Source organism: Podarcis tiliguerta (assembly GCF_965153285.1).
Source record: "Podarcis tiliguerta genome assembly, chromosome: 1".
NCBI classification, from domain to species: domain Eukaryota; kingdom Metazoa; phylum Chordata; class Lepidosauria; order Squamata; family Lacertidae; genus Podarcis; species Podarcis tiliguerta.
Window position 1 is genome coordinate 99,782,323 of NC_139534.1, and position 25,414 is coordinate 99,807,736.

Here is a 25,414-nt window from a genome sequence, read left to right on the forward strand (position 1 = left end):
GAATCATCAGAGGATGCACCTGAATATGTTCTAGAATTAAGGAGGCAATGTGAGTAGTGATATTGTACTTTACTAGCCACAATATTTTAGAAAAAAATTGATTACAGCATTATGGGAAACCCTACACTCTGGACATAGAATGGGCTACTCCTTCTAAAGAAAACAAAGAAAACCATCAAAGCTTAAATATGGTGCTTCAGGCTGATTTAGCCCCATTGACTAATAGCAGTAAATCCAGATTAACATTGTCTTGTCTGGGCTGTGGATTATGATTGCAAATGGAAATGGAGTTAATGAGTGTGTATCATGAGCTAGCTGCATCCTTTCTTAGTCAGCTGACACAAGGATAAACCATTGACCATTGCATTGTGGAAAATAAGCACATAATTAATGCACAGTGTAAAATTGAACAGCTAACAGATGGATTAATTACAGACTGATTGTATGTCTGCATATATGTGTGTGTGTGTGTCACTGCTAACAAGAGACTATGACAAAGTTATTTTGAGATACGGATTTGATTTTGCAAAGAACTCAGGATATTTGCGAGGTTACTGAAAACTGTGCTTCCCCAATGAAAGTGTTAGCAAGCAGTGAATGATTTAGAGTGTGCCTAATTAAAAACAGATACCCATACATAAAGACACAATGAGGGTAAACAAGTGGCAGAGACCAGATTTGTTTCTAATAAATGTGGAGGCAATCACAACACAATGCAAAGACTCCCAGCACAAGGGGCAAAGTATCAGACATGCAATAAAAGCAAACTCTTTGAGAGAAATGTGTTTTCCTCAGCACAAATTGAGAATAGAGACAAAAGCAAAATACATTAATGAACATGCAGCTGTAAGATAAAGGCCTGGTGGTGGTAGTGGTGGTGGTGATGATGATGATGATCACGCAGAAACAAACTTCTTGCTTGATTCTTCCCCGTGAATGTACAAAACAGGACTTGACAACAGATTGCTTTGTGACACTGGGAATAAATGAACAAAAATTGAATTTCAAAACAGATCTCAACGCTGAATGCAGCATAATCACACAGCCAGCAGAGACAAAAAGATTAGTGATTGCCCACTGTTAGCACTGCAAATTAGGCTTGTTTCACAAAACAAGTCCGTGCTACAAAGCTATGCTGGCATGACAGGGTAAGGACAGATGCCACTCATAGTCTGAAAAGCAGCAAGGCAGGGGATTTCATGTGCAGTTGGGTTAAAGAGGAGTTTGCAAACACAGATAATCCAATCGGTCTGAAACCTTTCTAGCAGTAAGAACAGAAGAGACACTCTTCTTGATAGCACACTATACGGAACAATAACTCATTGGCTTCTTCATGATCCCCCACATTGCATGGATGTATCTGCATTCAGAGTGTCACATTATGGTTTATAGTTCTGCACTTACGCCATAGTCATTAGGACCCATGCAAAGCATTAGTTTTCAGATGCAGTAAGTAGTAGATAGAAGAGAGCTTCAAGGATTTAATGGTTCACAATGACCTAAAAACGCATAATGTCATTGTACATAAATATATTCATGCACGTGCCCTTCCCCCTTATTTTCTAACCCATTAACTGAATTTGGTATCCTTCTCAAAGTTATGACAAAATCAACAGCCTAAACTGTTGGTAATGCAAGTTCTCTTTTTAAAATTATGTTTGTATTTTGATCACAATCAGCATTTGCCAAACATTTACCAATGATGAAAAACTCAAGCAGCAGGAATCTCAAACTCCAAATCTTGGACCTACTTTTGTTGTTGATTATACCATAAAACAGTGAAGCATTATAGGATACAAGTTGACTTGAAAGTTTGCTTGCTAACAAGATCCAGGGATATTATACACATATGTTCTATAGGACAGACGTCTTTAAAGTTTTTAGACCTGACCTTTAACCCCAACCTGTGACAAGGGACCTACTTTTAATATTATGTATATCAGTTTCTCTCTCTGTCTGTTTGTCTCTTTTCCTTCTTTCTGTCTCTCTCCATCGTTCTCCTTGTATTAAGCAGCACAATCATAGACATCTACTTGGAATTCTTACTGAAGTAGTTCATACAGGAATGCTATTGGTGTAGCCCACCTTTATATTATTTATTGGTCATTATTACATCCCACCCTTTCTCCCAAAAAGGAACATAGAGAAGCTAGCAACATAAAACAATGCATTAATCATAAAAATATATAAAACATCAAACAGATCCACATCCATAAAAATAGCAGCAGATACTACCTACCTAACACCAATCACACCCAAAAGGACTGGGCAAACAGGCGAGTTTTCAAAATGCGCCTGAACACAGCTGAAGTATAACATGATTTAGCTTGGGACAGATTTCCACAGACATGGTGCTACCACTAAGAATGCCCTGCCTTGTGTGACAATCCTCATGTGACCTTAGATCAGGATGCTAGCACCTTCTGGAACTTCAGCCACCACTTGAAAACTGACATTGTAAATCAGAATCTTTCTTTTGTCTTCATATGTTTCATTCAGCTGCATCATGGCTAGTAATGTCTCCAGCATTCAGGGCAGGAGCACTAGGCTGTTATCAAATGAAAAATTACACTGGCTGTCATAGTGGGAAATCAGACTAGATAGATGATAGATAGATAGATGATAGATAGATAGATGATAGATAGATAGATAGATAGATAGATAGATAGATGATAGATAGATAGATTAGATAGACATAGATGATAGATAGATAGATAGATAGATAGATAGATAGATAGATAGATAGATAGATAGATAGATAGATGATAGATAGACAGATAGATGAGAGAGAGAGAGAGAGAGAGAGATGTGTGATAAAAATTAATAACCCACATTTCTCACTCCAAGGGAGGTCATTCAAAGCAGCTAGTAAAGCAAAGAAAACAATTATAAAATCATGAAAAATGCAGTAAATAAATAAAAATAGCATTACATCAAAAAAAGTTGCTATAAGACCAAAGAGAGCTAGAACAGAACTAAAAAACATAGTTGTCACAGCAAAATTAAAAACTGGTCGGGAAGAAATGTCTTCAGGTGTTGGCAGAAAGCAGGCCAAAATGCTACACAAATAGGAACGCAAACTCTGAATCCTTTTGGCATCATTCAGACATTGTCCTAATAGCAACAAAAGAAAATGAGGAATGAAACTTGAGGGTAGGTTCACTTTATATGGAAGGCTGGTGTATTTGATGGCTTGCATATTTGTAAATAAGTTAAATATTATCAAGGGTGGTCCATAGAGCAGTGAAGAGCATCTGTTGGATATGCAGAAGGTCCCAGGATTAATTCTGGGTAGGACTCTGGGAGATCCTTGACTAAAATCCTGGAGACGCATTGCCAGCCATGGACCAATTCTCTGATTCAGTATAAGGCAGCAGCTTCTTGTGTTACTACAAAATGCCAGAAGCTTACAGTGATCTCTCCTCCCAAAGGAAATCAAACACAGAAGAGTGCTGTCCCAAAATCATCTCACCACTTAGGGTGCTGGGAACAAGGAACAAGTTTTTAAACATTCTGGGAAATGTCATGTGAACAGAAATTTCTTATGCAATTGAATTTCTTCTGCCTGCAGCCCACTGTGACATCAGATCTATTCAGGAGGATCCTCCAACCCCCCAGAGCAAAATTTGGGTGCATGGGAAAGAGCAGGATCAGGAAAGGAAGAGGAATTTCTGTGTGTGGAAGTCCAGTTTGCTCACTGACATACAAAACCAGATGTCACCCTGTTATTTTACAGTTCCAGTAAAAATCACCAATAGTGGCTTCAATTGACTGCACAGTGGTACCTCTGCTTACGAACTTAATTAGTTCCGGAGGTCCGTTCTTAACCTGAAACCATTCTTGACCTGAGGTACCACTTTAGCTAATGGGGCCTCCCACTGCCACTGGACCACCGCTGCACGATTTCTGTTCTTATCCTGAGGTAAAGTTCTTAACCTGAGGTACTACTTCCGGGTTAGCGGAGTCTGTAACCCAAGGTACCACTGTTTTTATTCATAAGCCTCCCTACAATCTCTGGTGTGTGTGTGTGTGTGTGTGTGTGTGTGTGTACTCATAAATAAATTGATAAGTAGAATGGTGAATAGATAGCACTCAAGTCAGGATTTATGTCAGTGGAATTAATTTTTGCCAACCTTTGACCTGAATGAAGTTTTTAAAAGAGGGGATTTAGGAGAGAATCCATTATCCTTATTGCCCATTCTCTAGTCCTGTGTATCAGTAACTCTACAATGTGCATATATTTCAAGAAAGAAAATGGTAAAAAAGAAACCTTCCCTTTTCCATTTTATTTTTGTTCCACTAACCCTGCAAGCTAAACATGTTCCATTTATTTTTAAATTAAGTGAAAATTAGCCAGGTGTGTTAGATAAGCTTTCTATACACAGGTCTAAATATTGACAAAGGGAGATGTGTCACTGGAAAAATCATCAGTCTAGCAATTATCACGTTAGCATGTTAAGTAGGATAAGATGTGAAACTTCCAAATGTGTCAATACAGATTATTTCATTTCCACCAGTTATCAGCTATACTGTGAACATCAGTGCCTTGATGTATACTCAGCGGCAGGTCACCTCCTGCAAGCAAATGCTCTCCACGCAGGAGGTGGAATTGCTGGGGTCAGACTGAAATCATGAATGTTCTGCAGCCCCAAACACAATGTCAAGCAGAGAATTATTGCAGAACATACCATCAAGCAGGAATGAAGTCATCTTCATCCAATCAGCCTGCCTACCACTGCTTTCTTTAATGAATTCTCACCGTTTCCGTATTGTGTTTTAAAATGTACATCCTCATTGCCCAGTTGTCAGTCACGTCATGTTTGTTAGTTATATCATCCTTTGTGTTTTTTCTTTCCCTAGAGTCGTCCGTAAGTCTGTGTAGAGCAGATAAACAGTGAAGAAATGAAATGGTGTGAACAGTTTCCTGCAGTTTTCTCCCTACGGCTTGGGAGAGAACATTCCACAACACTGCTTTTTTCTGGGAGAATGGGCTGCCCTGGCCTGCTACAAGTGAGGGACTCTTTTTGCACTGGCATGATTCACTGGCTGTGTACACCACATGCATTTAAAGCACATTACTTCCTCCAAAGAATCCTGGGAATGATAGGCACCAACTCTATGGTACCAAAGTTTGCAGGGATGGGGCTGAGCCCCCAAAAACTTGAGGGGCCGGGCCTCCCCACAGCAGTGGAGGGCCTCACTGAGCCTCACAGTCTCAAACCGATGCACATGAAGCAGGCCCAAAAGGGGTCCCTCAGACCTGGAGGCAGCCCTATCAGAGGCAGCTTATAGCTACCATTTAGCCTATACAGTGGTAACTCGGTTTTCGAACATCTCAGAAGTCAAACGTTTTGGTTTTCGAACGCCAAAAACCCGGAAGTAACTGCTTTGGCTTTCAAACGCTTTTTGGAAGTTGAACATGCCATATTGCTTCCGTATTTAGTTTTCCGTAAGTAAATGCTTCCATAAGTAAATGCTTCGGTTTTTGAACGTTTCAGAAGTCAAACGGTCTTCCAGAATGGATTACATTCAAAAACCAAGGTACCACTGTAGCATGTAGCCAGCTTCAAAGACAAGATGGATACTTGGTGATTAAATGCCCCAAAATGCCACATCTAAAATGTGTTTATTGGGATGAGGACATGTGCAGAATTCCCAATGATTCTGTCATTTAACCACACACACCAGGGCATGGAGAATAATGAAAGCACACAGCCAAGTTTGGGAATAAATGATCGTTAAATTAAATCCTGCAACGATAACATTTGAGCTCTCCATGCACAAGTTCCAAAAAAACACAGGCAACTCTGTTCTTTTATAATTACTAATTGTGTGGCCCATTACTTTTTCACACATCCTTTGAAAGAATATAATTGAGCCAAAAACGAAGGAGTATGGTTTAGTTGTTCAGATTCCCTAATATTGCGAAATCAAACTGATGTGCTTTCAGAACTCCCCAGAGTTTTTGCCCATCTATTTTCCATCCCAAAAAGCAAATTTGGGAGCAGGTAATGCACCTGTCCAGAATCAGGGGTAGGCAGAGGTGGCCACATTCTGAGACTTGGTGTGTATTTGGCCGATCCTCTGCCACCGACCCTCACAAATGCACCAACATTTAGGAGATTAAAATCCCGTTTGGATGGTTGGATAGAAATCTTTAATATATAGAAAAAGCACCTGCAGTGTACAGTGGTACCTCAGGTTATATACGCTTCAGGTTACATACGCTTCAGGTTACAGACCCAGATAAAGTACCTCGGGTTAAGAACTTTGCTTCAGGATAGAACAGAAATCGTGCTCTGGCAGCGCGGTGGCAGCATGAGGCCCCATTAGCTAAAGTGGTGCTTCAGGTTAAGAACAGTTTCAGGTTAAGAACGGACCTCCACAACAAATTACGGTAAGTACTTAACCTGAGGTACCACTGTAGTATTGTCCACTGTGGAGGCTGCTAGTTATTACCAGGTTTTTAACATCCCTGTGGAAAGGAAGAAAAAAACAAGAGAGGCAGGCAAAGACCACACCAGGGCCTGCTCCTGCCAGACTGTCCCCTCACAGGGAGAATGGATACCAACTGCCATGTGTGAAGGAAGAAGAGCGTGCATGCAAAGACAGCAGCCACATTTACACCAAACATTTAAAAAACAGCCGTACCTCGGAAGACAAACGGAATCCGTTCCGAAAGTCCGTTCGACTTCCATAATATTCAAGGTGCGGCTTCCGATTGGCTGCAGGAAGCTCAATCAGAAGCCGCGGACCCGCATTGGACGTTCGGGTTCCAAAGAATGTTCGCAAACCAGAACACTCACTTCCAGGGTTGCGGCATTCGGGAGCCAAAACGTTTGACTCGCAAGGCGTTCGACTTCCGAGGTATGACTGTACTATGAAATCACTCAGGGAACTGTGGCTCTGGGAAGGGAATAAGGGTCTCCTAACAACTCTCAGCAGCCTCTACAAACCACAGCTCCCAGGATTTTGGGGGGGAAGCCATGATTGTTTAATGTGGTATCATAGTTCTTTAAATTTATGGTGTGAATGTGGCCAACATCAGGGCCCATTCAAGTCAAACTGTTCCTCCCCAACCCCCAGGGCCAACTTTATATTTTGCACCATCTATTTGTTTTGGCTTTTGAAAATTAGGTGACTTCACAGAAAGATGGCATATAAATGCAATCAATCCGTCCGTCATTCAGTCTATGATCTGGTAACTGCTTACTCAAATATTGATAATTTCTTGTGGTGATTCTTGTGGCACATGTGACCATCTGGGTTAATTGTTATTTTTACCACAACTAACTCAAATTCAGAGGCACACTTGAGGGGAATAAGGGTCTCCTAAAAACTCTCATCGCCCTTAATAAATTGCAGTTCCCAGGGTTCCTGGTAGGAAGCCATGACTATTGAAAGTGGTATGATGATGCTTCAGATGTGTATTGCAGATGGGGCCACTGCTTGATATTTTAAAGTGATGTTGCAGTGAAGATTATACATGGGCAATTGACTACATCGACATAGCATTTCGGATGGAGGAGATCATATTCGCATTTTAATATGAACGTATTTTCATACTTCGCAAAACAGTACGTGAAGCGAAACACAGGTCATTTGCCCTTCTCCAGATTTTGTGGTGCCGTTCTCCAACCAAAGGATGCGTACAAAACTGCATAGATTAGTGGAAAACTTTGTGCATGAATGAAAATAAAAAATAAAAAATGCATTCTGTTATTCATATACTAGACAAAATTGTGTATTATACTGTGCATATTAGCAGCAATGCAGATGAAAATATATGCGAATTTTCGTGAGGCTGTTTAATGAAAAATTCAGAAAAGTATGGGGAAATGAGGTGAACCAAACATAAGACCCAAAAAAGGAGAAACAGAGAGAAACCAAAACTGACAGATTCATCCATCCCTACACAGTATAACCCTTGCGTGTTTCTGTGACCCTATGAATGCCATTATATGTATCTTGTATCACTGTCTAAAAATATAGATGTTTTTGCAGCTAACTCTATCAACACTCGCCTGCTGTTAGTCCCCCAGGGTATTCAGAGGCATGCTGACTCTGATCCTGGAGCTAGCAGCACTACTAGAAGCAGCAATTAATAGTCTTATCTTCCTTGAATTTGTCTAATGCCCCCTTTTAAAGCCATCTAAGTTGGCTTTAAACTTCACCTTGTGGTAGTGAGTAGCCATACTTCATCCTGTGGTGGTGATTTCCATTGTATGCTTTTGGGGAAGAAGCCCTTCTTTTTCTCTATCCTGAGAATAACTTTGACAGATGACCTCAGGTTCTAGAGAGAGAGAGAAATTATCTATGTACTTTATCTTCACCATGCTGTCTAGAATTCCCCCGTTCCATTACTTGTCCCCCCCCCCCCAAAAAAAACTAACATTCCACAAACATTTTAAGCTTTCCTCACAGAGGAGGTATTTTGACCCCTAGACCCCTTTGGTTTTGGCCTTGTTCTGCACACCCTTTTTCCTTCTGTGAAAACTGCCGGTATTTTTTATTCTCCTAAAACTGGGTACTCCTGTTTTGTGAGGAAAGAAAGCAGCCATCAAATTCTGAGTTAGGTAACGTTTTTAGGGAGCCCGTTTTAGAGAATATATTATAAAGATAAGCCTACTCTTTCCCTTTGGAAAACCCCAATATTCCAAAACAGGCACTTCACACACACCCCACCCAATTTAGCTATGGACCTCTTCTTGCTTCTCATAATGTTTTTTTTTTCAAGCAGTGATTGAGGAAATGTAGACAGGACTGGCATTAATGTTGTATACTGAACTCGTTTACTTGTATATAAAAAATGCTGTGAATTTTTTAAAAAAACATTTAAAAATATATGTAGAATTTGCCATCAGCTCACTGGCCCCATCTAGTGTCTCATTTGTATAATGCACTTAAAACACACTTAAAACCTTATATTTGCAGCTGTTTAGCTGAGTGTATTGTGGTTTGTTTTGCTCCTATGGGAAAATGTGTGCTGTGCAATAGCCAGGTGAAGACCACTTGAAACAGCCTCTGCATAATAATAAAATGGTGGTCATAAGAGTGACTTGCAATATTGGCCAAGCCCATCTCACTGCTATAGCTTCCTGGATGCAGTGTGCCACTTTTAGAATAGCTGGGTGATGACACAGAGACTGTCCATGACTGGGGCAATCAATACATGCATACAAGATACACCGCACTGCACACCTCAGGTTCCATATTAAGGAGCCACAATGCAAATAAGGTTTCAGGCAGGTTCAGTATCACAACTGTAATGTGTGAACCTACCTAAAACCAGAAGTATCAAATACTACCATATCCCACAATTATGATGCAATTTAAATACATTTTTTTAAAATGGAACTCTAAATCTGCATTAAGATTCTTAATGAAGCTCAGGGCATTAACCATCGAGCAGAATATGGCCTCCCAAGCCATGGAGATTTTAGGCAACCATTTCTCCTGTGTTAAAATTTTAAGAGTAGTTACCATAGCAACTGCTAGACACGGCATATGGTATGTCTGCTACCTCTGAGATAACAGAGCAATTTCTAAAGAATTTACTTTACAATATGGTGTGAACACTTGTACTTTTTACCATTTTTCCAGAGTGTTGTATAAGGTACTGTTGTTCCTTGACATACTCCTCATGCTGAATGCTCATTTTGTGGCTTTCTTTCATACTAAGCAAAACAGTTTCTTCCTTTTCTTTGTCTTTCTTAAACTTACTATAAATACAAAGTGATATATGAAAAGATTATGGGCACAATCCACTGGAATCTTCTCTTGTGCCAAATCAGTAATATTCTTGCATATCTTCCATGCATTTCAGCGGGGGTAGATTGTGGTCTATGTTGTGGGGGGGGGGAGTTACTGGGCAAAATAGATATCTGTTTCAATGTAGGAGAGGAACTGAGAAGGACAAGCAAACAGTCTCTCTTGTATTGTGGATTTTGAGGGGGTATTGACTGAGACCTTTCATGAGCTACATGGGAGATACTGGCTGGGATGTTTACTGCTATAAGGTTTAAGTGCTCTTTTAGCAGGCTTTCCACCTATATTCCTTTGAAACATAGCTAGAAAGGGGCAGGGAACAGTTGCTTTCAATATTCAAAGTTCAATTATAATATATTATATGTGTCGACTCAGCAACATGACAGCACAGCATACAGTGGTACCTCAGGTTACAGACGCTTCAGGACGCTTCAGGTTACAGATTCCGCTAACCCAGAAATAGTACCTTGGGTTAAGAACTTTGCTTCAGGATGAGAACAGAAATCGCGGGGCAGCAGCGGGAGGCCCCATTAGCTAAAGTGGTACCTCAGGTTAAGAACAGTTTCAGGTTAAGAACGGACCTCCGGAACGAGTTAAGTCCTTAACTCAAGGTACCACTGTATTTTCATTGCAAAGGTAGGGAAGACAAAGGGCATTTTATCTTGGGCATTTCTTTTTCAAGCCCCACCCACTCCACCCCCTTTTTTTTAAAAAAAGACTATCACAATTTTCTATGATATGTTCCATCCAGTATGTTGATGCATCCTTTTCATTGTCCCAGATTTGCTGCTTCCCAGCTTCACTGAATGATCCTCTTGATGTTTGGGGAGATTTAGTCCTTATCTCGATCCACTTTCCCTGTATCCATCCCACCTTCATATGCTCCTGTCATGCCCCTTGTTCTCCCCCTTCCTCAGGTAAAGAAGAAAAAGGAAATAGCCCCAATTTCTCCATAAGAGGATGATTCATGACACTGATCATTTCAACTGATCGTCTTCCTACACTCTCCAGTTCTATCCATCAGAAACCCATGCAAAATTCTCAATGTGGAAACCCCACAGAGGAGCTAAATTATTTTTCATTTCTTTCATAGTAAAACCCAGCATTGCTGCACACCTAGACTTAATTTTGAAATAGCTAACTCTTCGGTTCCTATCTTTAATAGAGATATGGTATCTGAATCTAACAATGCGCACCTGAATTGTGATGTTTTATATAAGTAAACCCAGCCTGCTACAAAGGGAAGAGATATTTATTTATATATGCCACTACCACGTCCCGTGTTTTGTTAGCCCAAAAATGGAAAACGAGCTAAGTCCCAACTAAACAAGATGGGCAACTTAAATTGATTAAATATGTGCAGCTTGCAATCTTAACATATAGAACAAGAGAACAAGAAGAACGTATGTTTAAAGAAGATTGGGAAATGTTTATTGAATATATGGAGGAAATTTGTGTTTATTTGAAAACGTGGGCCGCATTAAGATAAATTCAACAGTGTAAATAAGTTTTGATGGATGTAATAATGGAATACGGAATGGTTCAGTTTATATAAAATACGCAGGGATTTATGTTGTGCAAAATGAACCATGGAAAGAGAGGAGGGGAAGTCATTGATAATTTAAGGTTGTTTAAGTGAATATTCTAAAATTTAAAACAGAAATTTAATTTAAAAAATTGAAACTCAAAGAGAAGAGATACAGCTTTTCAAAAACAGCAAGGCTACTGCCAAAAATGGCAATCCCATGTTGAATACCCTCTACTGGTTCATAATATGCAATACAACTTAAATGTTCCTTTGCATTGTTGGATTGGCTCCACCTCAGCAGCCACACCGCACTGAGTTTTTCATGCCTCACCCAGCTGTCGCACAGGAGCTAGCAGTCAGGTCATACTTTGGTAATATGGCCCTGAGCAAGGACAAAATTTGGCACCCCCTCAATATTTCTTACTTGCATGCCCTCCTCCCTCTCACCTTCTGTTTGTCATCATCATCATCATTCATCATCATTTTTGATCAGTTCCCTGTGGCTCAGCCCCCTGTGGGGGGATTGTAAAGGTAAAGGACCCCTGACCATTAGGTCCAATCATGACCGACTCTGGGGTTGCAGTGCTCATCTCGCTTTATTGGCCGAGGGAGCCGGTGTACAGCTTCTGGGTCATGTGGCCAGCATGACTAAGCCACTTCTGGTGAACCAGAGCAGCACATGGAAACGCCGTTTACCTTCCCGCCAGAGCGGTACCTATTTATCTACTTGCACTTTGACGTGCTTTTGAACTGCTAGGTTGGCAGGAGCAGGGACCGAGCAACGGGAGCTCGCCCCATCGCGGGGATTCGAACTGCCAAACCTCTGATCAGCAAGTCCTAGGCTCTGTGGTTTAACCCACAGCGCCACCCGCATCCCTTTGGGGGGATTGTACTCGCCACCATAAATCCGGTTCTGCCGTAGTTATGCTGAAGACTGTGAAGGCAGGTGAGCGATGACCTCCTGCCTGTTCTGCACTGCCAACCGTTGATATAGGCTTTCAGAATAATGATGTTAAGACTCAAGACACAGGTTAATCGGCATTGGACGTTCCAGAGATGAAGGAGAAACTCAATATAGGCCTTATTTTATGGCAGCCGACATATGTTTCTTATGTGGTACCGCTCTAAGTCAGTTTAAACTAAAACATTTGCCTAGGACCTATGCCTTACAGCCTTCATGCGATGCATTAATTTAAAACCCTCTTCCATTTTTGAATTGTGTTCATACTCTGCAGCTGACAGCACATGAGTGAAGGATGCACATGCAAAAAGTAGCAAAATGCAAGCCCAATTGCTGTAACTTGTCATATGAGCTGAGCACGTCATGTTTGCTCTCAGTGTCAATGTGCCTTCCCAAGGGAATCTGAGGAAGCTTGAAGCCGATGATCTGCAGCCGGTATTTTATTTTTTCTTTTATTTTTTAGAAAAGAAAATAGGTAATCTGAAAGAATCGAGACTCTAATGACTTTGAACTATGACACATCTAAAAAACCGAAAGTCTTATCCAAACACTTCCATTTCCCCCGAATGCTTTTAACGCCTACATACATCATTTGGACAACTCTGAAGCGAGGCACTGAGCATTAGAATAAATGCAAATACAGCTACATTTACCGTAGAAACGCAAAGGCTGTGACAAGCTAAAAATGCAATAAAATGTGACGTTATGTCTATTCGCTTTTTTCAGCTCTGATTCCTCTAATACTGTGAGTCACCATACCTACTTGGTGCACTGCAGAGCTATAAATTGTTTCCCATTTTTTATTATGAAAGCAGCCTAGACACTAAATTCTGCACCCAAATAATCACTTGACTGAAAGATGTAATTCTTAATAACAACAATAAATGTGGTGCTGGTCAGGGATCGGAAACCTGCAGCCCTCCAGAAGTTGTTTTATTATTATTTAATAAATTTCTATTCTATCCTTCCTCCCAATAGAGCTCAGATATCAGGATGCTGTCAGCGGCTCCCAGCTGGTTGCCCAGGATAATATAAAGACAAGGAAAAGATTCTTACCGTACTTTTTTATTTCAAACATTACAGAGAGAAGCTCTAGAACCCAGCCTCTTGGATAATGGCATCCCGAGTGAATCTCCACCCCTTCTCTCCCACTTTCTCATTCGTCATTCATATTGTCTCCTCTACGGGTGCTGCTATGTGCCCTCTGTCTTTGAGCTTTTTGCTCTCCTACTTTTAAGGCTTGCCGGGTTCTGGAAGAAGGTGGGTCTGGAATGCTTTCTAATGACAACCAGCCAGCTGCTGCTGCTGCTGCTGCTCCGGCTCTGCCTGCTCCTCCTCTCCCATTATTTCCCAACTTTCCCCCTCATCTGCCTCTGAGCTATGACCTCCCGCAAACCACTGTTGTAATTCTAAACTGTCGTCCTCTTCCTCCTCCCTGGAAGGGTCAGGATGGGGTGGCGGTCTCCACCATTCCTCCTCCTCTGCCCAGTTCTTGACACCAGGGCAGCAAACAACAATGCAGTAAAACAATCTGCTTAAAAATAACATAAAATAATATTTAAAAACATTTTAGGGAAGTTTGTAATGTTTGATGCTTTATCACTTTATTATGATGATGATGTTGTTGTTGTTATTATTATTGTTAGGAGCTGCCCAGATGGGCAGGGTATAAATAAATTAACAACAACAGGATAATAATAATAATAATATTAATAATAATAATGTGTTGTTGTTGTTGTTGTTGTTGTTGTTGTCATGGGCACGTTAGTAGAACATAAAATGCAGCTAATGAACTTCCATTCAAGCTGATAGGATGACAGCAAAGCAAATATGTATAAAGCTGCAGTCCTAAAAACCACACATTGAGAGTCGGTTCCTTTGAATAAAGCAGGGATTTGCTTCTGAAGAAACATGTGTAAGATTGCACTTTAAGGGAAGTTTGATAACAAGCTCTTTTTTCTCACTGCATAATGAAATCAGCAGTTCAAAGGGACATTGGAAGCTGCTTCACTCCAAGTCAGACCATTGATCCAACTAACACACTACTGCCAATGCAGACTGGCAATGGGTTTCTGGCGTTCCAGATTAAGGTTTTTCCCCTGGAGACGATGGGGAGCTTTTTGCATGGCAAGTAAGTGCTCTACCACTGATATGCAGCCCCTTAGTACACTCACCAGATATTTTTGCTACACAGTTTGTTTTAACATTTGTAAGCCGCCTTGATTATATTCTAGAAAGTCCAGCTAGAAATTCCAGAATTGATTACCAAACAAATACATTTGAAGGATTCTTTTAATGATCACATCTGAATGCTGGGATGAGAGGACACGAGAGCTACAGAGTCCATTTGCAATTTGCCCTTTGCACATTGACATACAACACAATTCTATTTCTTCCCTGTGGTTGTATGTATCACCAAAAAGTGGCAATAAAAAAATAAAAATACCCTGGTCAAGTGAGTAATATTCAGCATTCTGGTTTCCTGCAACCAGAAGAGCTACTTCACACATTGCCCAGAAGTGGCAACAGGGAGTACAAAAATGACAAGCATGCATTTTATTTCGCCATGCTTCTGGGGCTAGATCTATACTGTTTGTAAAAATGCTTTTTTAAAAAAGTTATGTAGCTCTCAATGCAATTTTACATTGACGATTTTACATTGCTCTACAGCGCCCTCTGGTGTCACACATTTATAACGCATTTATAACATTTTAACCGATCGGTATAGATTAGTCCTGGGTCTCATATAATTCCTGTGTGCAGCTGTAGCCACCTAAAGGGCACACAAATCCAGCTGTGGATAAGTGACTTCATCCAGATCAGCAATGCATGGAAATGTTATTTCCACTGAGTAGTGTGATGGCACTACGGGTGCTTCAAGGAAAGCGTCTTCTGTGTGACTTGTGCATGCAAGTTTTTTGCAACGACCACAGTAAGTTGCTGACATCCAAATACCAGTCCATAATTCTACCCCACCCCGCCCCTTTTATTTGGATCAAGGATCAACTTTCCAGGAAAGATAGATAGATATAGATGATGATGATATAATAATAATAATAATAATAATAATAATAATAATAATAATAATAATAATTTATTTGTACCCTGCCCATCTGGCTGGGTTTCCCCAGCCACTCTGGGCGGCTTCCAACAAAGACCCAAAAATACACTAAAATGTCACACATTTAAAACTTCCCTGAACAGGGCTGTCTTTAGATGTCTTCTGAATGTCAGTTAGTTGTTTATCTCTTTGACATCTGATGGGAGGGCGTTCCACAGGGCTGGCACCACTACCGAGAAGGCCCTCTGCCTGGTTCCCTGTAGCTTTGCTTCTCACAACGAGGGAACCGCCAAAAGGCCCTCGGCGCTGGACCTCATGATAGATAGATGACAGATAGATAGGTTGCCAATGAGTGTTTACAAATTAAATCCCAAATCTTAAATCTTAAAAGAACAGAAGCCCTTTTCCCTTTGAAATACAGTCACATTGGTTATACACTGTATAAGTATTCTGACTATAGAACAAAACCATAGTTTAGATATAGGATATGTGGTGGTAGTTTTGTTAACTGCCAGCTAGTCTACAGTTTATGCTACTTTATCAGAATGCTATCCACAACCACCTAGGAAAAAGCTCCACTGTACACACCCTGGGCCTTTCATCTGAGTAAATTCTCACACAACTGCGCTACAAGAGAACGAAGAGAAACTTCTAAAACATTGTGTGTTTTCAAAGGTAGACTAGAACAGAATACTAATAACACCGCATACTTGTATATGCATGAATTAATCTCATTTCTATCCCTTTCCGTATTCTTTTCTTCCCAAACCTGTAATATGTCACTACCCTTCGAACAGGTTAATCCCAGGAGGTCCCGTAACTGCAATTACTGCATTTAAATATTCCACATATCTGTCAAGATTCAAAAGTATTCTGTGGTGTCAGTTTAAATATAAATATCTATAATTCTAGTTAATCACCATCACTTTTAGTCAGTTTTGAAAACTCGTTTGATGTCTATTTTGTGCTTGTGACCGCCTGCCGCTTAAGGTTGTAGCTCCTGCCATTGATTTATTGGTTAAGAAGTTACCCAAAGCAATTCGGCAAAACAACAGTGTTCCTGTACAGACAGTCCAGAGCTTTTCACAGAAGTAAAACTTGTCAATGTAATTTGTCCGCCTAATCGTTGGAGAAATTGCTCTGCTTTTTAGATATATATAAAAAGCTGTAAGTGAGGCTGGAGTTGTTATACAAATACCGTATACCAGACTCTCCTCACAGAAACACAAGCTTTTCATTCAGCTTGCCTTTTTGCTTCTAAAGGACCCCTTTATATTTACCAGCAACGCAGAGGCTGTCGATACCTCTCCGTCGCCTTTGCCTTTTGAAGCAAGTGCCGATTCTATACAGCTTGTAATGACATCTTGTAAATGGCCTGAACAGCCGTGCAACAGAAAACAAGCATTTGAGTTGTTTGTGGAAGCTGCAGCCACATCATTTTGACCAGAGACGTGTCACAAGGGCACCGTGTTTACCTTTAAACTTAGATGTGTTCATGTGTCTACATTTATTTATCCTACTTCAATAGCCCTTGCAGCGCAGATGAAAGTGCAATTATTTTTGCAACAATGAAAGATTCAGGGTGCCAGAACTAATATCCTTGTGCCCAGCAACCATAACTAGCACCAATGAAAAGCACTTCAAAGCTTTTAATCTCCATGACAACCTACATCACATTCTTCAATAAAATACCACTTTACACAAACATACTCTTTATGCACACCTACTATGTGTTCATAAATATCACTTGCATTGCACGCCGAACAACCTGTTCTTTAGTGCCCTTGACTTCTTTTTCCTCGCAAAATTAATCAATCAGTTGCACAGTTCAAATGGAGCTTAATTTTATGCTCTTATGTCTGTGGTTCACCTCAGAATAAATCAAAGAAACAGATAGTGAAATTGGACAGGCCCATAGGTTTCCAGTGCAATACAGGGGCAAATCAGGCCTAGGATGTGGGCTTAGCTAAAAAACCGGACAGCGATGTGAACTTCCCCTCTCATTCGAGTGACAAGGCAGCATAACTCGTAGCAAATAGTTATTTAACAGAACATCCAGCATATGACGGCACAAATCCATTGAGATTAACTTTTGATTTAAGAATAATGAGACTCAATCTAATTTCTGTCATTAAGTAGTAAAAGAACCTCCCTGTCTGTAAGTCTGCCTGCTCATGCACCACCATATCTGAATCAAGTTGTTTCCCTGGTTCTAGTTCTGGTCTTGATTCCCCCATCTCTCCTTCCACTGCTTTATTCATGCCCTGAAATCAATTCCTACCCAGGTCTTCTGTATTGTAATGGTAGTATTACGACCTGGAAACCTACACCTGCTGCAACAATTCCTTTTTCTACATACTGTACCTATTAAAAGATACAGGGGCTGTCTCTTCTTTTGCATATGTTCAATTTATCACTTACCCTGGCTACTTTTTTAGTTTCTCATAGTTTATTAGGGGAACTGGGAATTTTAGAGAAACTACAATTGCCATGAGTCTTTAGGGGACGTTATGTGCTTTAAATGTGTGCTGAATGTGCTTTAAATGTATGGTGTGGTCGAAATCTCTTCAGCAAGGAAGATCCAGGAAATGCATCACATTCCTTCCAATTGCTCAGCAGTGATTAAGTGACTAAGTGAGCAGCTTTAGCAACAGCAGCGTCTCTGTATCTGCCTAATAAACCTTAGGATGGTGCCTCCACATTTTGCTTTCTCACTTTCGTCTGTGTGACTCTTTTTAAATGAAAGCTATGAGGCTGGGATGAACCATGAGGATGAATTATAAAAGTTGTACCCTAAAATGAATTTAATTTGCTTTTAGTCCACCTGGGAATTATGGAAACTACTTTCAGAGATTTTTGAACTAGTTCAATGAACTTGGTCTAGGAGAAGCAGTCTAAAAGTATAGACCATCACAAAAATCCTAGATCAGTGATGGTGAACCTTTTAGAGACCGAGTGCCCAAACTGCAACCCAAAACCCACTTATTTATCACAAAGTGCCAACATGGCAATTTAAGTTGTATATCTCATTTTTTTCTGTGTGTTTCATGTTTCTTCTTTATGACTGCTGTTGTAATAAATAATCCTTCATAAAATTTATGGCATTACATTCTTCACTAAATTATCTTTCTAATGATATATAATTTTATGGTATAACTCAGTGCTTTTTTTCTTAAAAAAAAATGTTTAGGGGGTACTCTCATTTTGACTCAAGAAAATCACCACCAGGGAAAAATAAATACGGTTCAAATCAGGAAAAATAAATACAGTGAATTTCTTCTCCCGTTAAATTCACAAAATTTTAAGGGGTATGCATTCCCCTGTGTCCCCACAGAAAAAACACACTGGTATTACTCCAAAACAAAGTGATTTTATGAGCCATCAAACATCGGAAATACATTTTTTCCAGAAGGTTCCACAATTTCGGGCACTAGTGTACATTGGAGGGCTGTACTAAGAGCCACCCTCTCCCAATTTTTAATATGAGATAATGATTATCCATGTGCGCACATACAAATAAATAAATAAATAAATATAAATAAATAAATAAATAAACCCAGCTCAGATGGGCAAGGTATAAATAATTTGTTGTTGTTGTTGTTGTTGTTAGCTGTTTCTTCGGCTGCCATTTGATCACAGCCTCCACAGAATGAATTTCTCTGTAGGCTTCACACGTGCCATAGGTTCGCCACCACTGTCCTAGATCATAAAAGAGGGACCCTGTTAAAGAAGTCTAGAAATCTACCATCTGCAGTTCAAGCAGAGACTTGACTTTGCTCTGGATATAACTGCGACAGCCAGAAGGAGCAGAGCAGCAGTTCCAGCATGGGAGATTTGCTTAAGCATGAGTGTCTCCTAGCCATATATCAGGCCAAATCAAGCATCCCCCTATTATCTGCCAGGAGTTAGGAACATCAGATGTAAACCTGAGTGAAACTGCATTCCTGCAATTTGCTCCCAGCCTATAATAGGAAAGAAACTCAAGGCCTACAGAGTCACTCAGAACCCCTCCAGACTGGCTTTTTGTTGTGGATGTATTCTGCAACATTCAGTGGCGTAGCGTGGGTTGTCAGCACCCGGGACAAGGCAAGTAATTTGCGCCCCCTAACCTGTGGATTTGTGCCCCCTAACCCGTGGATTTGTGCCCCCTAACCCTAACCCCCAGATGTTGCGCCCGGTGCGGCCGGCCCCCCCTGCACCCCCCATGCTACGCCACTGGCAACATTTTCTTAAGTCTTGACACAATAACAGTGCATTAGTGGTGGATTTATTCTGCTTTATTACTGTACAGTGGTACCTCAGGTTAAGTACTTAATTCATTCTGGAGGTCCGTTCTTAACCTGAAACTGTTCTTAACCTGAAGCACCACTTTAGCTAATGGGGCTTCCTGCTGCCACTGCGCCGCCGGAGCACGATTTCTGTTCTTATCCTGAAGCAAAGTTCTTAACCTGAAGCACTTTTTCTGGCTTAGCGGCGTCTGTAACCTGAAGCATATGTAACCTGAAGCGTATGTAACCTGAGGTACCACTGTATATGTTCTGCAGTGTTTCCCTAGTGTTACCCCATTATTGCGGCAACAAAATAGTGCAGTCTGGAGTGTTCCCTTTTCAGGATTTGAACTATTCCATTTCATTATCCTACTCCCTGCCCCACCCCACCCCCAATCCATTTCACAAACACACAAAACAGCCAATCAGCATTCTGCATCCACTGAGCATACTCTCTTCTCGTCACTGGTCTCCACCCCTTTTGTTTTGTTTCTTTTCCCCCTCAATAGGTAAAATGTAAAATGTAGGGTTCTTCCAAGCCTTCTGATAACTATAAAACCTTTTGATAGGCAACGTGCACACTTGCTTGCATGTCCAAATGCGCGCACACAGTTCCTGATACGGCAAGTAATCAAAGTCTGCTTCCATATTTGCATCTCTTCTGGATTGAAGCATCTAAATCATTTGCCTAAGTCTGATTTTTAGAACATTTTTAAAAATATATTACAGGGAAGGACTATACGTAGTTCAGTGGTCGAGCATTTGCTTCATATGCAGAAGATGCTAGGTTCAGTCCTCAGCAGCTCTCAGTAACACTGGGGGAGAGACCCCATCTGAAACCTTCAGAAACTGCTCCTCTACAGTGTAGACAATAATGAGCTGAATGGACCATTGATCTGATCTAAGGCAGCTTCCTATGATCCTGTCTTAAAACTTTTTAAAAGCCAGCATAATGTACAGATACATTCAACACATTGCATTGACCTTCTAGCCTAATTTTAATTACCATACTGCACTGTAATTTAGAAAACAGTAATAATGACATGAAACCCACGGTTGGGGGGAAAACTCCTAACAAATGAGGGGGTGTGAAAGGCAGAACTTCAAACTCCCACATTCTGCAACAGAGGCACCCTATTCACCGAGGACAAAACCTCCAGCAACCTCTTCAGCAACTGCCTCTCAAACGCTAGCAAGGACTCATGGGATAGAATTCTTCAAAGTCCCTAATGGGAAAAGAAGCCCTGTGACAGCACCACCACAGAACTGAGTTGTTGTTGTTTTTTCAAAGTACCACACAACATAGCCAAACATCTACAACGGACAGTAAAAGGCAAACAATCAACACTATCCAAAATAACACTTGGTAAAGTGTAACATCTAGATCAGACCCCAACAATAAGCATCTTTTGTGGAATATCTTTACAGGAACCTGACCCTTTGCTTGAGGGAAAGTCATATATAGGAGAGAGGTTTTATACACACACACAAACACACTTAATGTTTAACTATGGCTTGCATTGCGGAAGTGGCCCCTAAATCAAAAGATCCAGTTTTCAGGAACCCACTGCTGACATTTACAGGACCTTCAATTAACTAATCAAGCCCTTTCTTACCTCCTTTTTTCCTGCCTTATTATAGTGCCATGGGGGAAAAAATTATATACTTTGCCTCTTCAGAAATGGGCTCATTCTTTTTTCAGCACTACCTATGGAGAACAAAAAGTTTTAGGTATGGGGTGAAGATAATGCTTGAAACTATAGTTTCTAGCTATATATAATTACTTTCAGTGGAGCAAAATCATAATGAGAATAGCTTTATTGTCATATTTTTCACTAGTGGGTGTGAAGAGTGATTTAACTTACAGGTACTGATTATGTAATTGTATTGATATAGGGCACACAGCCTACTCTGCCTCATGAATCATCTAGACTGACAAGAGGAGGTGTAGGAAACCCCACATGCTTTTGGCTTCACAAAGGGAGAGAACAGCTTTCACAGCGAGCGATTAAAGTTCTTGGTCACAGATAGGCATGCAAGAGAGAGAACATGTCGGTTCCGATTGGTGCAATTTTAGAATTTAACCAGAAGAAGTAAGCCAGCACATGTACAGTGTGGCTATCAGAGGTTGCCAATGGTCCAAACAGAAAGATATACATTCAGCTAAACTGAACCGACAGGTGCACCTGTCGGTTCAATTTAGTGGACTGAAGGTTCATAATGCAGCCACCTTGCTCCAGAAAAGGAGGAGTTTGTGGTCAGTGCCTGGACGGGAGACGATAGCAGTGTGTATATTACTGCTTACTCTGATTCCAGTGCACTCCCACCACTGGTGTTTGAAGCCAAGGACTACAAAATGTTAACCACTCTCCATAGGTATCTTCTCAAGAAATAATCCTGTTTGATGTGCTTTCCTTCAAACTAGTTTCCATCTGATTTGAAAATGGATGCTGCGCTTAAATGCTGTGTGCATTTCATGCAGCCATTGCACATGCACAGATTATAGCACGTGCGCAGGTGACAGTTTCAGTGAACTGGCGTTTGGCACAAGAAAACAAATTAGGTTATGAGCATAAGGTCAAAACTTTCCGGTGTAGTGGTTAAGAGGGGTAGACTCGTAATCTGGGGAACCGGGTTCGCGTCTCCGCTCCTCCACATGCAGCTGCTGGGTGACCTTGGGCCAGTCACACTTCTCTGAAGTCTCTCAGCCCCACTCACCTCACAGAGTGTTTGTTGTGGGGGAGGAAGGGAAAGGAGAATGTTAGCCGCTTTGAGACTCCTTCGGGTAGTAAAAAAGCAGGATATCAAATCCAAACTCCTCTTCTTCTTTGGTCTGTACAGCAGCACAAGACTGCAACTTAAAACACAGCTGAAGAGAAAAGCCTCACCATATTTCGAGCTGTCAATGTGTACATAGCTTACTTGGGATCTGTATGTAAACCACTTCATGGAAAAAAGAGGACTATAAATGCATTTTATAATTTTTTTCATACTTTACATATGCCATGCCATAAACTGAAAAGGAAAGTCCAGCACATGAGTGAAAAATGGTACAAGAATTTCAGCCGGCTGAATGTGAAAAGGGAAACGGAACCAAATGCGCTCAGGTTGTCCATTGGTGCACATCGCCAAAAATAGAATAATATGCAAGACTCAAAAAGAGGTCAGACAGCTTCCAAACAATCTGGATATTTTCCAATCAAATTTTCAGCTTCATTACAAAATACTATATGAAAAGGGAAGCCCTGAGGCCATTAACCTAAACTGAGAACCTAATGACCGAAATGAGAAGAGGTGAAAAAGTTCTGATCTAAAAAAAAAACAAAATTTTAAACTGTAACTTTTAGCTCCATGAGAACACTTATGAAAGTATGGGAATCAGACATTGGTAAAAACAATTCAGATTAATGACTTGAACAAATTTTGGGAAACTTGCCCATTGAAATCAGTATCCAGCTTTTTTCAAGAAAACACACTCAAATTCACTCCACAGGTGGTACTGCATGCCAAGGCAACTATCTCAAATGTTCTCATCAATATCACCATTATGTTGGAGAGGCTTCAGGCAATGTGGCACAATGGCACATGCCACTACCGATGGTGATTGTACCATTGTTAAAAAGTTCTGGAAGTTGGTTCACACAGAAATGATTGGTCTTTCTAAGGAGCAGATTACATGTTGGCCTAAACAGATGCTGTTAAATATTTTTGATGGGGGGAAAGCTAACATATTATCAAAGGAAATAATGGTTTATATGATTGTAGCAGCCCGTCTTGTTCTTACAACTCAATTGATAACAGCTCAAGATCTCATGCTGGACAGGTGGTATCATTCTTTGTGGAACATGGCAATTACAGAAAAAAATCGTACATCATTTAAAATTTAGACAAGGACAAGAATCCTTTATTTATTTTACAGCAAACAATATATTGTTACACACTATCCCAATCTCCCAATGGTGCGAGATTCCAGGGGTCCAGGATTTGTGTTTCCTTTGGAAATGAGGCACAGTGGAGATTGTGGTGTCTTTATGACATATGGTTTATTTACACATATATACAACCTGAACTTATGACGGAGGGGTTCAAAACATTGCACTCCCATTGTTTCTCCAATTGCTCCAGTGGCCAATTAAAATTGTCAGCCCACATTGTTCTCTGACCACCTACTCTCCAACTTGCCGCAGCTTGCAAGCTGCAGCTGTTCCCCTCCAGTTTGCATCATCCTCAACTGCAATCCTGAATCTCCCTCCTCAGTACTCTAGTATTGTGTTCTGCTAAATGCCCAGAGCTCAGGGAACGGCTGCAACCATTTGCTGGCACAGAGTCTTTGCTCTGCTGGTAACCCATCTGCCTGCCCTTGTTCCCTGCTAATGGCCCATCTTTAGCAGCACAATACAAAACTGGCTCCTGGCTTGCATTTTAACATGCTAAATCCAGAGTTTGGCACCCAGGAATGAGAAGGGGAGCCCGGGCACTCTATAAGCTGATAACACTATTTTCTAGACAACTGTCATCACAAGCTTGGCATATGTGGAAATATACTTGACTGGATCATGCAATGTTTTGGTGTCTTTTGCTTGAGTTTAATACTGATGATCTTCTTTTGTAACCAAACTTTTACATTTGTCCATTATGACTTTTGTATGCCATACATGCCTAAAACTATGTTTGCTTTCTCATCCCTTGTTATGGTCCGTTTCTTGTTTGTAATTGGGATGTTGCTTTTCCTGTTCTATACCTATTAAAAATACAATGATGATAATAATAATGATGATGATGATGATGATGTCAATTCCAGAAAGGCAACCCAGGCAATTGAAGCAGATGCAGGCAGTGGCGGAGGAAGGAGGTGCGGGGGGTGGGGGGGTGCGGTCCACCTCAGGTGTCATCACTGAGGGGGGGGTGAGAAAATGAGTTTAAAATAAATAAAAAATTGGGCTCACCAAACTTTTTAGGAGTGACGTGGTGGCTTAGGTGCCTGCAGGTTCGCCGCTGCCTGAAACAGCAGCGTGAGACTTGCATCTGCGTACTGCCTCTCCCTCAGCCGCCCTACGGCTGAGGGGGAGGCGGCGGAGAGGTTCCAAGCGTCAGAGAGGTTTGCCCCGACACCATGGGCAGTTCGCTTCCCCCACGGACAGATCGCCCTGCCCCTGGCTGCAGGGCACAGCCCCATACCAGGCACTGAGCGGCTAGCTATGCCACTGGATGCAGGGAGAGAGCAAGTAGTGGGAATGATAAGAACAACATTTGCAGGGCCAGGGATCAAAGTAGCAGCAGGCTTGAGCAAGCAAGACAAGGAATGCTTTTTCAAAACACAAAGGTTTATAATCCTATGCACGTAAGTCTAATCGAGCATAATAGGGATTGCTTCCGAGACAGTTGCATTCTACATTTGTTAGCAGAAAGGGAGGTTTACCTAGGAACTAAAGAAAAAGCAGAAATTAAGCCCAGCTCTCAATAAGCCTGAAGTATGAGTCTGACCGTGGGCCAAAAAAGTGCAAAAGGAAGGTCACAACAGCTGACTATCTGCTCTCCATACATTCATCCTTGAATCATGGCTTGGAGAATAAGAGCCTAAGACGAGTCCTGCTGGATCAGCCAAATGGCTCATCTAGTCCAGCATTTAATTCTCACTCTGGCCAACCAGGCAACTATGAGAAGCCCACAAGCAGAGTGTGTGCACAACAGCATTCTACCCTCTTCTGATTCCCAGCAACTGGTATTCAGGGGCAAACTGCTGACAGTGGATGTAAAGCAAAACCATTAGGGCAAGCAGACACTGATGGCCTTCCCCTCCATTGATTTGTCTAATTCTCTTTTATAGT

General features: G+C 41.1%; 1 long non-coding RNA gene across 2 annotated transcripts in view; it reads right to left on the bottom strand.

Moving 5' to 3' along the window:
* Positions 1–665: 665 nt before the first annotated feature.
* The window catches only part of LOC310683654, a 35,412-nt gene continuing 10,663 nt past the window's right edge, over positions 666–25,414 (bottom strand). Inside the window, exons 2-4 of one of the 2 annotated variants that reach the window (XR_014514478.1) lie at positions 21,203–21,294; positions 8,175–8,293; positions 666–976 (exon numbers count right to left, since the gene is read on the bottom strand). This is a non-coding gene — a long non-coding RNA (uncharacterized lncRNA). The remainder of the gene's footprint in view (positions 977–8,174; positions 8,294–21,202; positions 21,295–25,414) is intronic. The other variant, XR_014514477.1, reaches the window with a different exon arrangement.